The following is a 14,497-nucleotide window of genomic DNA, read 5'->3' as shown; positions in this document are numbered from 1 at the left end:
GAGCCCTGGTCCGGGAAGGTCCCACATGCCGCAGAGCAACCAAGCCCGTGAGCCACAACTACTGAGCCTGCGCTTTAGAGCCCATGAGCCACAACTACTGAAGCCCGTGCACCTAGAGCCCGTGCTCCGCAACAAGAGAAGCCACCGCAATGAGAAGCCCGCGCACCGCAACGAAGAGTAGCCCCCGCTCCACACAACTAGAGAAAGCCGGTGCGCAGCAACGAAGACCCAACACAGCCAAAAATAAATAAATTAATTAATTAATTAAAAAAAAAAAAAAAAAAAGAAAGTCACTGCCCACTACACTCTATCCCTTGGGGACTCCACCCGCCCCATTTCAAACAGTAAAACCACCACATCCACCCTCATTACATGCAGTTTATATATAACGACATGAGTTATATATAACTACTATAAAACAACAAGCTCCCTAGTTGACATAATGTTACATATTGTTAGCCTGGGATTAAAACACCTACATATTTCGTCAAAAGATGTTTTTCGTAGCATTTGAGAAGTTTGGAGCTCCTAATGGTTTCTTATGTCGCAAACATTTTTACAGGCCCTGGAAAAACTCACAGGACCTGCATCCTGGGCTTGCAACAGATGAAACAGCCCTGCCAGTGTTCTCAGGAGGATGGTGGGGACTGGGCTCGCTGGGGGAGGGTCAGCCGGATGCCCACCACGCAGGAGGCAGGGCATCATGCCACAAGGATCGGTTTGCTGAGCACACCAACAGCAGGACTGAGCCACAAACCCACAGTGAGTGGCCAGTGAGCAGGGCACAGCAGGCTACAGCATCTGGGGTATCAGTGGGGTGAAATCCTGGCTTTGTTGCCTTCTGGCTGTGTGACTTTGGTCACGTTACTTGCCCATCCTGATCCTCAAATGCTCTAAGGTCTTTTTACCTTTAGAACCTTTAGGACCAGAACAGCCACGAGGCTCTGGTTTGTTTGTTGCTGCCCCTTATTTAATTCCTTTTCTCAAATATGGGCGATTGGGTTGGCCTAAAATGGGACATTTCTGGGCACTCTCCTCACCCTGACTTGGAGGCTGTGAGGAAACCCACTGTGCGGAAGGAATGGGGGGAAACTTGCGGCTGGAACTGTGTTTTATTGGCAAAGGGAAGGGGAGATCATGTGCTTGAGTTATAGAGAATGAGGATCACACACCTTTTCTTAGATTGAAGCTATTCCTGAGCTCTTTATCTGCCCTGTTGCAACTCCTAAGTTGCTAAAGCCTTATGCCTCCAGGTTGGCCTGACGTGTGGTCTCCATGCTGGTGCGGGTGAGTGAGCCTGAAATGTTCCTCGGCTGAATGGAAAAGCGAGGCCATCTGGGACCTGCCCAGCATCTCACTGTGGGGACTGACAAGCGTGGGCATCGTCAGTGAGCACTTCCTGAGACCCAGCAGGGCAGCAGGGGAGGCATGGGAGCCTCTGCCTGCTTGGTACTGGGCTGGCCCAGTCGGGGCTTGGGAGGGCCGTGCCCAAGAGGGCTGCACCCTGGCCGGGAACACACCCAGCCTGCCAGCACTCGGCCCAGGGGAGAGGCCAGGCTGGCACAGGAGGGCAAGGTCATGGGGCGGTCATGGCCTGGGGGCCCTTCCTAGCAGGTGAGTCCAAGCCAGGGGTTATTTCTCTCCTGAAAATGAGGTCCAAATATGGGGTTACTATTGTTATTGCTGTCTTATTATTGCTAGTGTTGGAAATACACATTGAACAATGTTGTGGGCATCGGAGATTAAACATGAATGAGGCAAATTCCTCTCTTATGAGGCTCACATTCCAGAGGGGGAGACAGATACCCTTCCCCCTAATAAACAGACAATGGCTACAAAATGTAGTAATTTCCCTGAAGAGAAAAACCAAGGGACAGAGAGAAAATAATGGTGATGGGGTGGGTTAGACTTTAGGAGGGGAAATGAGGAGTGGTCCCTGCACAGGAGTGAGGGGGAGGAAGCTGAGGCTCAGAGAAGTAAAGTTACTTACCCCAAGGTCACTTCCTGGTAATGGCAGGGCTAGTGGGCTGTCCCTCTCCACTTTGTCCTGCTCATCATGTCGACCTGTTGGGACCAGGGTCTGAGCTGGGGCAGAAACTATGGCACTGCGGGTGTGTGGCCCCAGTGGAGAAGGTTAAGGGGCCCCATGCAGGCCGGAGCCTGAGCCTCCTGTGCTCAGCCTTCAGAGGAATAACTCAGAGTCCTGCATCCTGTCCCACTCCCAACTCTCCAGGCTTTTCCTGGCTCTCCTCTGGTGGGCTCAGGAGTTAAGACCTGCGCTTCACAAAATAATGACTGAGAAGTCAGATTTTAAAGGAGAACTTGGAGAACACCACCCTTATTTTATGAAGGAGAAACAGGTCCAGAGAGGGTGGGTGATTTGCCTAAGGTCACACAGCTGACCTGGAGTAGTCTCCCAAGAGGTCCCTCGGTGCTCTTTCCCCTTGTGTGGTTATATTCCCATCTAGGAAACTTACAAGGACCCAAAGGAATGCATCACTAATGGTGTGATTTTGTGGAAGGTGGGAGTGAGCTATAGGAGGCATGGACACAGCCTACTAATGGCATAATATGAAATTAGCCATAATATGAAATTAGCCATTATGATGTCTGAGTTCTGGGCCTTGCACATTGTTGGCACGCTACCAAAGTTTGCTAATTGACTGCATGAATGCTGAGGTGTGGGGATGTCTTCTTACTTTCTCATCCTCAGAGGACACTCTTTATATACTCAGGGTGGGGGAGGTGTAGGAGGAGTCAACTTTCACCTATTCATGCTGATTATATGCTCCTGCATGCACACGTGCACACACACGCACCAGCACACACACACACACACACACACACACACACACACACACCCCGGACTTCTCAAGCTTTTGAAGCCAGCAAGGAACATAGCCAGGCCTAAGATAATATTTGTTGGCCTCTTTTTCTCGTGCTTTAACAGAAAAAACCTATCCTCCAAGCCCAGAGCTGTGGAGATCCTCCTGGGCAGTGCTCAGTCTTTAATCACGTTCTGGAGGACAGGATGATCCGTGACTCAGGAATCTGCTTGGTTGATAACTCAATTCTGCCACTGGGCCACATTTATAAGCAGTGATCGTGCACCTCACGGAAACCCAGAATCCAATTAGGGCTAAGGGCTGCATCATTTCTCATCCCTCACTCTGCCTTCCATAGCCCCTGACCATCCATCTTCCTTGGCTGAAGGCTCCCTGTGGTCTGCAGGGCAAACTTCTGACCCTCCCACTGGCTGCTCATCAGGCTGCTCTCCTGATGCTCACAGCAGCCACAGGTATTGGAGTCAAATCTTGAGGGGACAGGCTTTTTTTGATCTCTGGGACTGGGGCACACAGGACAATTCTGGGCTTTCAGTGAGTGGAGACATTTCATTACCTCTATCCGTTCTAGTCTTGGAGGTCCTGGGTATTTTCAAAAGCTCACCCAGCCTGAGAGCCGTTTGCGTGAAGCTGCGTGGATTGCTTCTTGGCAACAAATGTTGAAGCAGAGACTGCTAGAAAATCAGACGTTAGGATTTTAGCAATACAGAAAGCAGACCCCAAAGAATTTTAATCAGCTTCATTTATACAAAAATGCAAATGTGCCGTTAGATAAGGGCTACATGGCTTTGCATCAGGCCATAAGATCAAAAGTTTATGAATTTTTCTGAGATTCATACTCACTTCTCAATTCTAGGACTATTAAGGTCCTGCCACCCCCCACCTCCACCCCCCCGGAAATGTCTGAAGGACTACATTTGTCCCAAGGGCTCAGCCTCCTCATTTTATGAACTATTTAGATAAGGAACAGCAAATATCTTTCAACTTGCCTGTCCGCTCCAATAGATTGGTGGTGGCTGCTCTAAAAGTTGAGTCTAGAAGGATTCTGAGTCCTAATTGGGCACAGAGGGGAAGAATGCCACGTTCAATTAGCAAAGCCCTTTCTGCCTGCTGGAGGGTGAGAGGTGGCACATGCGTCACATGATTTGCTATCTTCCCACTGAACCACTCTAAATTCTGAAAGGGGTTTTTAAATAAGATAAATAGATCCGGCCCTCAAGTTCTTCTCAGGATAACAGGGCTGAAGAGTGGCAAGTACTCCCAGTCAACAGACGATGCCTTCGTTGAGGCAGATGTAAGCATCAGCGTGCCATACTAGCCAAGCACATGGACTTGGACAAAGCCTGCTTCTGACACTTAACTGCTGGGTGGCAGTGGGCTAGTCATCTCAATGCTCTGAGCCACAGTATCTGTAAAAAGAAGATAATACCTATCTCACAGGGTAGTTGTGGTCACTAAATGACATCAGATTTTGAAGCATTAGATGCTTACCTTATAATTATCATTGGTGTAGAAACACAGGCAGGTCTCTAAACTTTGCCTTGGGTACAGAGAAGATTCCACAGAGAGGCCCTGTTCTGAATTGCAAGTGGTGCACGGCAGCCTTCAGTAGAAGAAGACAGAGGCCATTCAGCACAGAGGAGGACATTCTGCCCCTTTGGTTAGGGAAATCTGAACTAGGGGTTAGAAAAAAAATTAGGGTCAACATTCAAAACAACTTTCCTGAAATAAAGGAAGACTTGAATGTACTGACTGAAAGGGGAATTGATACAGAGTGGTCAACACTGAGACAGATCCTAATAAATGAATGTTTGACTTTAAAGAAAAAAAATTCTAAGGGTATCCAGTGAAAAACCATCCCTTTAAAAGCCAAGTTAAAAAAATCCCCAAAACAAACAAATGAAAAATCACATAAAAATTCAAACCAAGAGGACTTCCAGAATGGCAAAATAAGACCTCTGAAAATATGCTCCTCCATTAAAGCAATGAAGATGCTGGCAAAAATTGTTGAAATCAACTTCTTCAGAGCTCTTGGAAAAAACCAAAGGTTTTCAACAATCTGAGTGTCATTTATTGAAGTGAAATGGCTGAATCATAATAAGAATAGCAAATTTTATGGTGTTTTAACTTGCCTTATTTCCATCCGCCTCTCAAGCTCCATTGTAGACTTGAAAACCAAAGGCCTCACAACCCTGGTAGCCGTGGAAACCAGCAGCCTGGCAGCCCCTGAAGAGGACAGAATGGTTTGGAACTTTCCAAAAAAACCCCATCCCCAAAGAATTGTCACTATTTGATCTGACAGCTCCCTGGAAAAGCTCCCTTCTTAGGGATTACTTTTATTTGACATGGCTCAGAGCTTACTCTGTGCAAACAGCCCTAATCTGAGGACATTTGTCAAAAACAATCAGCGGCCTGGGGTGGCAATACCAGCTGGGGATAACAAGAAACTGATCAAAACGCTTAAAAGGAAAAACTGGGGAATGAGGTATTCATAGGGGCTTGGAAAAGCTGTGGCATATTCCCGGAATTCTAGAAGGCCGCATGAATGTGCTGTGTTGTATGCATGCCCAAGACCTGCACAGGGCTTAACCTCCAACTGACCTTGAGGCACAGAGAAAGCAGGAAGTAAAGACGGAGGCAGAGTTGTAAGTGCAAGACTAGTATACTGAAAACCATAAAACACCATTAAAAGAAATTAAAGAAGACATAAATAAATAGAAAGACTGCCTATGTTCATGGATTTGGATGGGTTAATATTGTTAAGACGGCAATACTTCCCAGCTGGTCTACAGATTCAGTGCAATCCCAATAAAAATCTCACCTGCCTTTTTCTCAGAAATTTGCAAGCTAATGCTAAAATTCATATGGGAATGCAAGGGACCCAGAATAGCCAATATAATCTTGAAACAGAAAAACAATGTTGCACACTTGCTTTTGCTAATTTCAAAACTTACTACAAAGCTATAATAATCAAGACAGTGTGATACTGGAAATGGAATAGAATGAGGATCCAGAAACAAAACCCTCACATGTATGGTTAATTGATTTTTGCCAAGACAATTCAATGGGGAAAAAAAGTCTTCAATAAGTAATGCTGGGACAACTGGATGTCCACATGCAAAAGAATGAAGTTGGACCATTACCTCACACTATATACAAAAATTAACTCAAAATGGATCAAAATTCTAAATGTAAGAGCTATTAGAAGAAATTATAGGAGTAAATTTTCATGGCCTTGAACTTGGCAAAGGATTCTTACATATGACACCTAATGCAAGAGCAAGAAAACAAAAGCTAAGTAGACTGGATATCATCAAAATTAAAAACTTTTGCTTTTCAAAGGACCTTGTCAAGAAAGTCAAAAGATAATCCACAGAATAGGAGACAATATTTGCAAATCATAAATATGATAAGGGACTTGCATATAGAATATATAAACAATTTTACAACTCAACAGGAAATGACAAATAACCTAATGAAAACATAGGCAGAGGATTTGAATAAACATTTATCTAAAGAAGATATACACATGGCCAAAAAGCGCATGAAAAAATGTTCAACATCATTAATCAGTAGGTAAATGCAAATCAAAACCACAATAAGATACCACTATACACTGGCTAGGATGGCTTTAATAAAAGAGACAGATAATAATAAGTGTTTATGATGATGTGGAGAAACTGGAAACCTTATACATTGCTGGTGGGAATATAAAATGGTTCAGTCATTTTGGAAAACAGTTTGGCAGTTCCTCAAAAAGTGAAATGAAGAATTACCATATGACCAAGTACTTCCACTCCTAGGTATATATCCAAGAATTTGAAAATATACGCCCTCACAAAATCTCTTATCGGTATATCCATAACAGTATTACTCATAACAGCCAGAAAGTAGAAACAATCCAAATGTCCATCAACTGATGAATGGATAAACAACTGTGGTATTCCATTCCGGTAGTGGGAGAGAGAATTAACCAGGGAAACATGGCTAATTCACTAAGCTCACTAAAAGGAAGAAAGGACATGGGCTGACAATTCATAAGAAAACAAGTACAAAAGGCTTTTTATATGCAAAAAGCATCACGTGTTCAAAACCACTCGTAGTAGGAAGACAAATTGAAATGTCAATTTATTACTTTACTCATCAGATTAGCAATGATCAAATTTTGAAAATTTACTGTGTTAGTGAGAGGGTTAGGAAACTGGTACTTTGCTTCTTTATTGATGAGAATGTCAGTTGGGGGCAATTTGGCAAAATTTATCCCAGGTACCATTCCACATGCCCTTTGATCCATGCACTATATTTTAGGAGTCTATCCTATGACTGTACTGTATGAAGTCATATGAGGATGTTTATTGCAGCATATTTTCAATAACAAACAACCCCAAACATCCTAAATGTCCATTGAGCAGTGACTTGCATTTATCATATTACCCAACCACTGCATTCCTGGAAATTTATTAGGGAAATTAAAATTTAAGTCCACACACAAACTGCATTCAAATGTTCACAGCAGCTTTATTTATAATATTTCTATTGATGACTAATTCACATACAATTAAATGCACAAATTATAAGTTTTACAATTCATTATGTTTGGCAAATGCATGCACTCCTGTAATCCACTCTTTATAAGATTTAGAACATTGCTAACATCCCAGAGAGTTCCTTTGTTCCCCTTCCAGTTAATCTCTGCTACATCACAGCATCCCCAAATCCCGGGGCAATTAGTAGTCTGATTTCTTTCATCATATATTAGTTTTCAACCATAATTCAAAAAGAGTCATGTGCCACAATGTTCATTGCAGCTCTATTTACAATAGCCAGGACATGGAAGCAACCTAAGTGTCCATCGACAGATGAATGGATAAAGAAGATGTGGCACATATATACAATGGAATATTACTCAGCCATAAAAAGAAACGAAATTGAGTTATTTGTAGTGAGGTGGATGGACCTAGAGTCTGTCATACAGAGGGAAGTAAGTCAGAAAGAGAAAAACAAATACCTTATGCTAACACATATATATGGAATCTAAAAAAAAAAAAAAAAAAAAGGTTCTGAAGAACCTAGGAGCAGGGCAGGAATAAAGATGCAGACGTAGAGAATGGACTTGAGGACACGGGGAGGGGGAAGGGTAAGCTGGGACGAAGTGAGAGAGTGGCATGGACTAATATATACTACCAAATGTAAAATAGCTAGCTAGTGGGAAGCAGCCACATAACACAGGGAGATCAGCTCAGTGCTTTGTGACCGCCTAGAGGGGTGCGATAGGGAGGGTGGGAGGGAGACGCAAGAGGGAGGAAATATGGGGATATATGTATATGTATAGCTGATTCACTTTGTTGTACAGCAGAAACTAACACACCATTGTAAAGCAATTATACTTCAATAAAGATGTTAAAAAAAAGTATATTAGTTTTCATATACATGGAATCACACACCGTATATTCCTTTATGTCTGGCTTCTTTTAGTCAGGAACATGTTTCTGAGATTCTTCTGTGTTGTAACGTGCATCAGTAGTTCATTTCCTTTTTATCGCCTGTTAGTGTTCCATTGTATGGATACACCACAATTTGTTTATTTATTCCTCTGTGGATAGATGTTTGGATTGTTTCTCATTTTCTTCTTTTATGAATAAGGCTTCTGTGAACATTGTCTCTAAGTCTTTTTGTTAGAGATGAGTTTTCACTCCTTTTGGATAAAAACCTAAAAATAGAATTGCTGGATCATACAATAGGGAATATATTTAAATTTATAAGAAACAACCAACTATTTTCAAAAGTCTTTGCATCGTTTACTTTTTCACTAGCAAAATAGATGAGCCTATTTGAAATTTTTGATGATTATGCAGTTTTTATGTGAGTATTGGCTATATTCCTTTGTGAAGTGTTTTCTCAAGACTTTTGCCCATTTTTAAATTGGGCTTTTTATTATTGAGTTGTAGAAATTCTTTTTCTCCAGCTTTATCAAGATATAATTGACGTATAACATTGTGTAAGTTGGAAGTATACAATTACGTATTGTAAAATGCTTATCACCATAGCATTAGTTAACACCTGTATCACATCACATAATTACCGTTTGTTTTGTTTTGAGAACATTTAAGATCTACTCTCTAATCGGCTTTCAAGTATATAATACAGCATTAAAACCACAATCACTCTGCCGTACATTAGATCTCCAGAGCTTATTCATCTTATAACTGGAAGTTTGTACTCTTTGACTAAGAGTTGTACGAATTCTTAAATATTCTGGCATCAAGTACCTTGTTTGGTATGTTTTGTGAATACTTTCTCCCAGTCTAACTGGGAGATGGATCATTTTTTAAAAAAAATTATTTATTTTATTTATTTATTTTTGGCTGTGTTGGGTCTTTGTTGCTGCGTGCGGGCTTTCTCTAGTTGTGGCTTCTCTTGTTGCGGAGCACAGGCTCTAGGTGCGCGGGCTTCAGTAGTTGTGGCTTGCGGGCCCTAGAGCACAGGCTCAGTAGTTGTGGCGCTCGAGCTTAGTTGCTCCGCAGCACGTGGGATCTTCCTGGACTAGGGATCAAACCCGTGTCTCCTGCATTGACAGGTGGATTCTCAACCACTGCGCCACCAGGGAAGTCCTCTATTCATTTTTTTACTGGCAAAGTTTAAAATTTTGGTGAGATTCAATTTATCAATGTTTTTCTATTGTAGTTACTGCTTTCTCTGTCTTGTCTAAGAAATATTTTCTTATCCTAAGGTGGTGAAGATATTCTGTCTATTCGAGAAGCTTTTAAGTTTATTTCTATGATTTATCTCTAATTTTTTTTTACCAGATGCACATTACATTTAATATTTAAAAAATAACTAATTAAGAAAAACATGTAGGAGTCAGGAGGAACATCAGTGGCCTTGAAGTCCAAGGTGTATCTTTATTGTGTCCAGCCAGGTGGGCTTGGGCATTTCCCTCCCCAGGGAACAAAGTGGGCTAAGGAGGTGAGTGCAACAGTGACCCACTGAAGGTCAGTACAGGTAAGTGTTTTTTTTTTTTTAACATCTTTATTGGAGTATAATTGCTTTACAATGGTGTGTTAGTTTCTGCTGTATAACAAAGTGAATCAGCTATACGTATACATATATCCCCATATCCCCTCCGTCTTGCATCTCCCTCCCACCCTCCCTATCCCACCCCTCTAGGTGGTCACAAAGCACCGAGCTGATCTTGTGCTATTTGGCTGCTTCCCACTAGCTATCTATTTTACATTTGGTAGTGTATATATGTCCATGCCACTCTCTCACTTTGTCCCAGCTTACCCTTCGCCCTCCCTGTGTCCTCAAGTCCATTCTCTACGTCTGCATCTTTATTCCTGTCCTGCTCCTAGGATCTTCAGAACCAAGTGTTTTTGAAATCTAATTGGAGAAGGTTACTGCTCCACAGTGAGGACACTCCAGAGAGCTGATATATAAGAAAACGTGGAACTCCCTGTACCCAGTGCTGACGAGGGCCAGGGATCCCCCTCCACGGCGCCTCAGCCCTCTCTGCCTGGGCAGTGGGTGTCCACCCCTTTCTGCTAATTCGAGTCTAGGCCAGCTTGGGGCTCCCTGCTGCATCCATGCAAGGCTGGGCTCTGCCTGCTTGTGCGAGGGTGGTATTGGCTCTCTGGGGGGCAGAGGAGGCTTTACAATTCACATACGGTCACACAGGGAGCTGGGGAGGAGGGCAGAGCAGTGACTTCACCTAAGGTGTGGAAATGTCTGCCCCCGCTGGTGTGTTCCTTCAGAACACAGATCTAGGAATGGGAACAGAGGAATAAAGGCAGCCTAGGAAGGGGAGGAGGGGCTGAAACGAAGGGCAACATGGGGCAATGGGCCCCAGTCAGACTGGCACAGGGAGACCCAGGGAACACGGCAGAGTCTGGCGTTTGTGGTGAGTCAGTTCACCCTAGGTTAGGCAGTGATGGCCTATGTCCCACCAGGCCAGGGGCAGAGCTTAGATGACTGACTTCTGTTTCAATTAGGATCAATTTATGACAGGGTGGGATGGAGGTGAGGGAGGGGAAACTTATCTGTGAGGAGCTGCAAACAGCAGACACAGGGGCAGTGGGATAGGGCAGTCATGGCTCACCCATGGCTAATCTGGTCACTCTGGCAGCAAGGCATTCTGGGAGTAAGAGAAATACTGAATTCTGGAGAGGAAGGCTTGGCTGTAAAGCTGTGGTCCTGGGTCGGAGCTGACTGGCCCAGACAGAGTGAGGCGAGCGTGTCCAGTCAAAACTGAGTGTCAGGCACCCCCAGGTTTTGGGTCTCGGAGACGCTGATGGGAGTCTAGCTCCAGAGCACATCACGGAGGTGGTGTAAGCCCTAATCTCCAAGCTGGTAGCCCCAGAATTCCATCACAGCACAGCCCCAGGGCCAGGCCCAGAGCCAGGAGCAGGCTGGCAGGGGAACAAAGGTATCCCAGGCCACCGGGGTATCAGACAGGTCCACTTCAGCCCAATCCCATGAGGGAACCTGGACATCTACTCGGGGCCATGGAAGTCCCCAGAACCTCACACTCAGGCTCAGGGCTCACAGAGCTATTTCAGAATTTATGGGCTGATGGTGAGAGCTATGGAAATCAGCATTCGCTCCTCACTACGGGGGGCAGAGATGCAGTGGCCTGGGGCTACATCACAACTACATAGAAAGATTTCACTTCCCAGGATCAGGACAGAGAGTGTCCAAGCTCAGCTTCCTCCTTGGGAATTATCTCCAGGACCACAAATCACTAGGCAGGAAGGGTGGTGGGAGTTGCTGTCGGTAGCTGCAATAGCTTCAGCTCTGGGCTCCCCTCCTCCAGACTCATGCAGGCACGCTCACCTTTGTAGCGCTGCCGGAAATCTTACTAAGATCCATCCCAGATGCCCCTTGCCTGAGCCCTGAAAGGCTCCGGTTGCCCTGGAAATAGTTTGAGCTTCTCAGCCTGATACCTCCCTGACTTGACCGCTGACATTTTTATCTTTTGACTTTCCCACCATTTCTGCAGTCTGATAGAGACCAGACTTCTTGGATGTTTGCATTCCTCCCTCTGCCTGGAATGTTCTTCCCTGTCCTGTCTAACTGATAAGCACTGAGCCATCCTTTGAGACCCTGCTCAAGCATTGCCTTTTTTACGAAGACGTACCTGGCCAGCTCCAACCTGGTTGCAGTTAGAATGCTTGGCCGTAGTGACAGACAACGTAAGGTGTTGACCACAAATCTATTCCTCCTTTTGTTCCTTACCAAAGTATCCTGATTTTGTCCAAGTAGTCAACCCTCAGCAAAATGACCCCCTGCTCGAGGAGAAAGTAGAAAGAGTCCAGGCCCAGCATGCTAGCCCTGTCCCCCTGGTGGCAAGAAGCCCACACTGGTGGGCGTGTGCTCGGTTCTGGCTACTGCCCGAGTGCCCCATGGGATGGTGGTCAAAGGGGCTCAATCAGGGATTGATTCTGCTGGGCTTGTTTGTCACTGTAGTGTCAGAATCTGAAACAGGGCCTGGTGCCAAGTAGCTGCCAAAAGAGTTGCAAGAAGCTGCCTTCCCCGTTAGATCCTTTTCAGGACTGTTTTCATTGGGTTGGCTGAGCAGGCATCCCTCCTCGGGGGAGTTCAGAAGGCCCAGAGTGTCTTCTCAGAATCAGAGACGATGAAGGACTGGCTCAGGCTCGATGGCTATTGGGTCTTCTGTCCTCCCAAAGTCCATGCTCTTGTTTGTTGTTGTTTGTTCAAAAATATTCACGGAATGCTGGCTATGTACCAGCCACTGCATGTTCACAAATGAACAAAACCAAGTTACTGCCCTCAAGGGGCTCGCTCACAGCTTTTTGGAAGGAGACAGATGAACAGATAATTATCCTCTGATGTCATAAAGGCAGTGATTCTATGCAATAGAGAGACTTCTTGGTTGTTAACAAGAACATTCTCTCTGGATAGTATAAGCAGAAAAGGAATTTATGAAAGGTCATTTGATAGCTCACAGAATCCAGTACCCAATGAAAACGATGTCTCAATCACGTAGTAGGACAAACTCTGAACTCAGTTGACTAGAGCAGCTTCTGCCCTTCCCCACCAGGCATTGCAATGGAAGAACATGAATCCAGTTTCAGAGAATGAGAAACTTTGGATCTGAGGATATCGAGGAAGTCCATGAATATATAATGTATCATAGAGAGTTAGAAAACAAAACAACATTTTTCGTTATAGAACCACGAGCAGGGCACACATACCCTCTCATTTTCCTTCTTTGCTGAAATCAAACTGACCAGACCTCCAATTGCAAAAGTATTGTACCTTAGGAAAGGGTCTGTTTCATCAGAAGTACCCCAAAGCTTATTCCAGCAAAAATGATTTGGAGGTAGAGGACACTATCAGTGTCCTGGCCAGGTTCCTTTGCCAGTCGGTGCCCCTTTCCTCAGTGGCCACAAGAGTCAGCTAGTAACACCTAGCTGGCCCCTTCTCTGGAGAATGCCCTCAGCTAGACAGGAGCCATCTCACAGGGAGGCCACATGACCCCCCCAAGCTGCTCTAGCTGTGACCCCGGGAGGAGAGAGCATCTCTCCAATCTGAGGAGACCTGCTGCTTCCACCCTGTGGGGATGGGGGGAGCTCCATCGGGAGTGACAATGAACTGCACGGTTCTGCTAAACAGATTTCCTTGCTAGGCACAGAGTTGGACACCACCATGTTTCCTAGGCTGTCTCCTTGGCTGTAGCTTTCTTGAGGTTCCTGCTTGGACATGTCAAGCCAGTTTTGGGGTGGGCCGCAAGGGAATCCTTTGCCCAGAGAATCAGCATTCCAAAGGATTGCAGGGTGGAGGGATCCTCTAAGTCCTTTCTAAAGGGCTTTGGCTGAAAGTGACTCAGTGACTCAGCACTAGAAGAAAGTCCAGGGGGGGACTTGAACAAAAAAAGAAAAAAGAATCATTACCACCCGAGAGCCTCGCCCGAGGCCTAACAGACAGCCCTGAAACCCAGCAGTAAGGATTGAGGCCTGGCCCTGCAGGGGTCCCTTAGACCCTGCTCCAGCCCTACAGACAAGCACATGGGGCAGTTGTGCTGCATGAATTGTTCAATATTTTAAACTACTTGTTCAGAGTTTAAGAGAATGGCCACCAAATTCTTTGACATTTGTCCCATTGACAGATGGGGACTGTGTTTCCTTCCCTTGAAGCTGGGCTGGATTGTGATGACTTTGACCAATAGGGCATGACGGAAGTGATCTGCGTGAGGTTTTGTCACAGAAGGAAATGCAGCCCTGAGCCGCCACATAAGGGCTTCCACTACCCTGGGCCCCAACCCTGGTGACATCACATGTAGGAGTGTTAGGGGACAGTCCCAGCTGAGCCCAGCCTTCCAGCCGTCTCACCAGCACCCAGCATGTGAGTGAAGAAGCCTCCAGATGATTCCAGCATCTGTCCTAGAGTTCTATTGACATTTGGGTCTTCCCGACAGAGTCTCCAGACTTGCTGGAGCAGAGACAAGTTATCCGCACTGGGCAACAGGTCTGAATTCCTGACCTACAGAACCCAGGAGCATCATAAAATGATGGTTTTCTACCACTACCTTTGAGGTGGTTTGAAAACAGCAACTGCAGCAGGGTTTCCACCCCTGCAGTTAAAGGTAGGGAATCTGAGGCTCAGACACACACACACACACACACACACACACACAC

This window comes from Eubalaena glacialis, chromosome 1, assembly GCF_028564815.1.
Source record: "Eubalaena glacialis isolate mEubGla1 chromosome 1, mEubGla1.1.hap2.+ XY, whole genome shotgun sequence".
NCBI lineage: Eukaryota > Metazoa > Chordata > Mammalia > Artiodactyla > Balaenidae > Eubalaena > Eubalaena glacialis.
The sequence above is the reverse complement of the archived record's forward strand: the minus strand, read 5'-3'. Positions refer to the sequence as shown.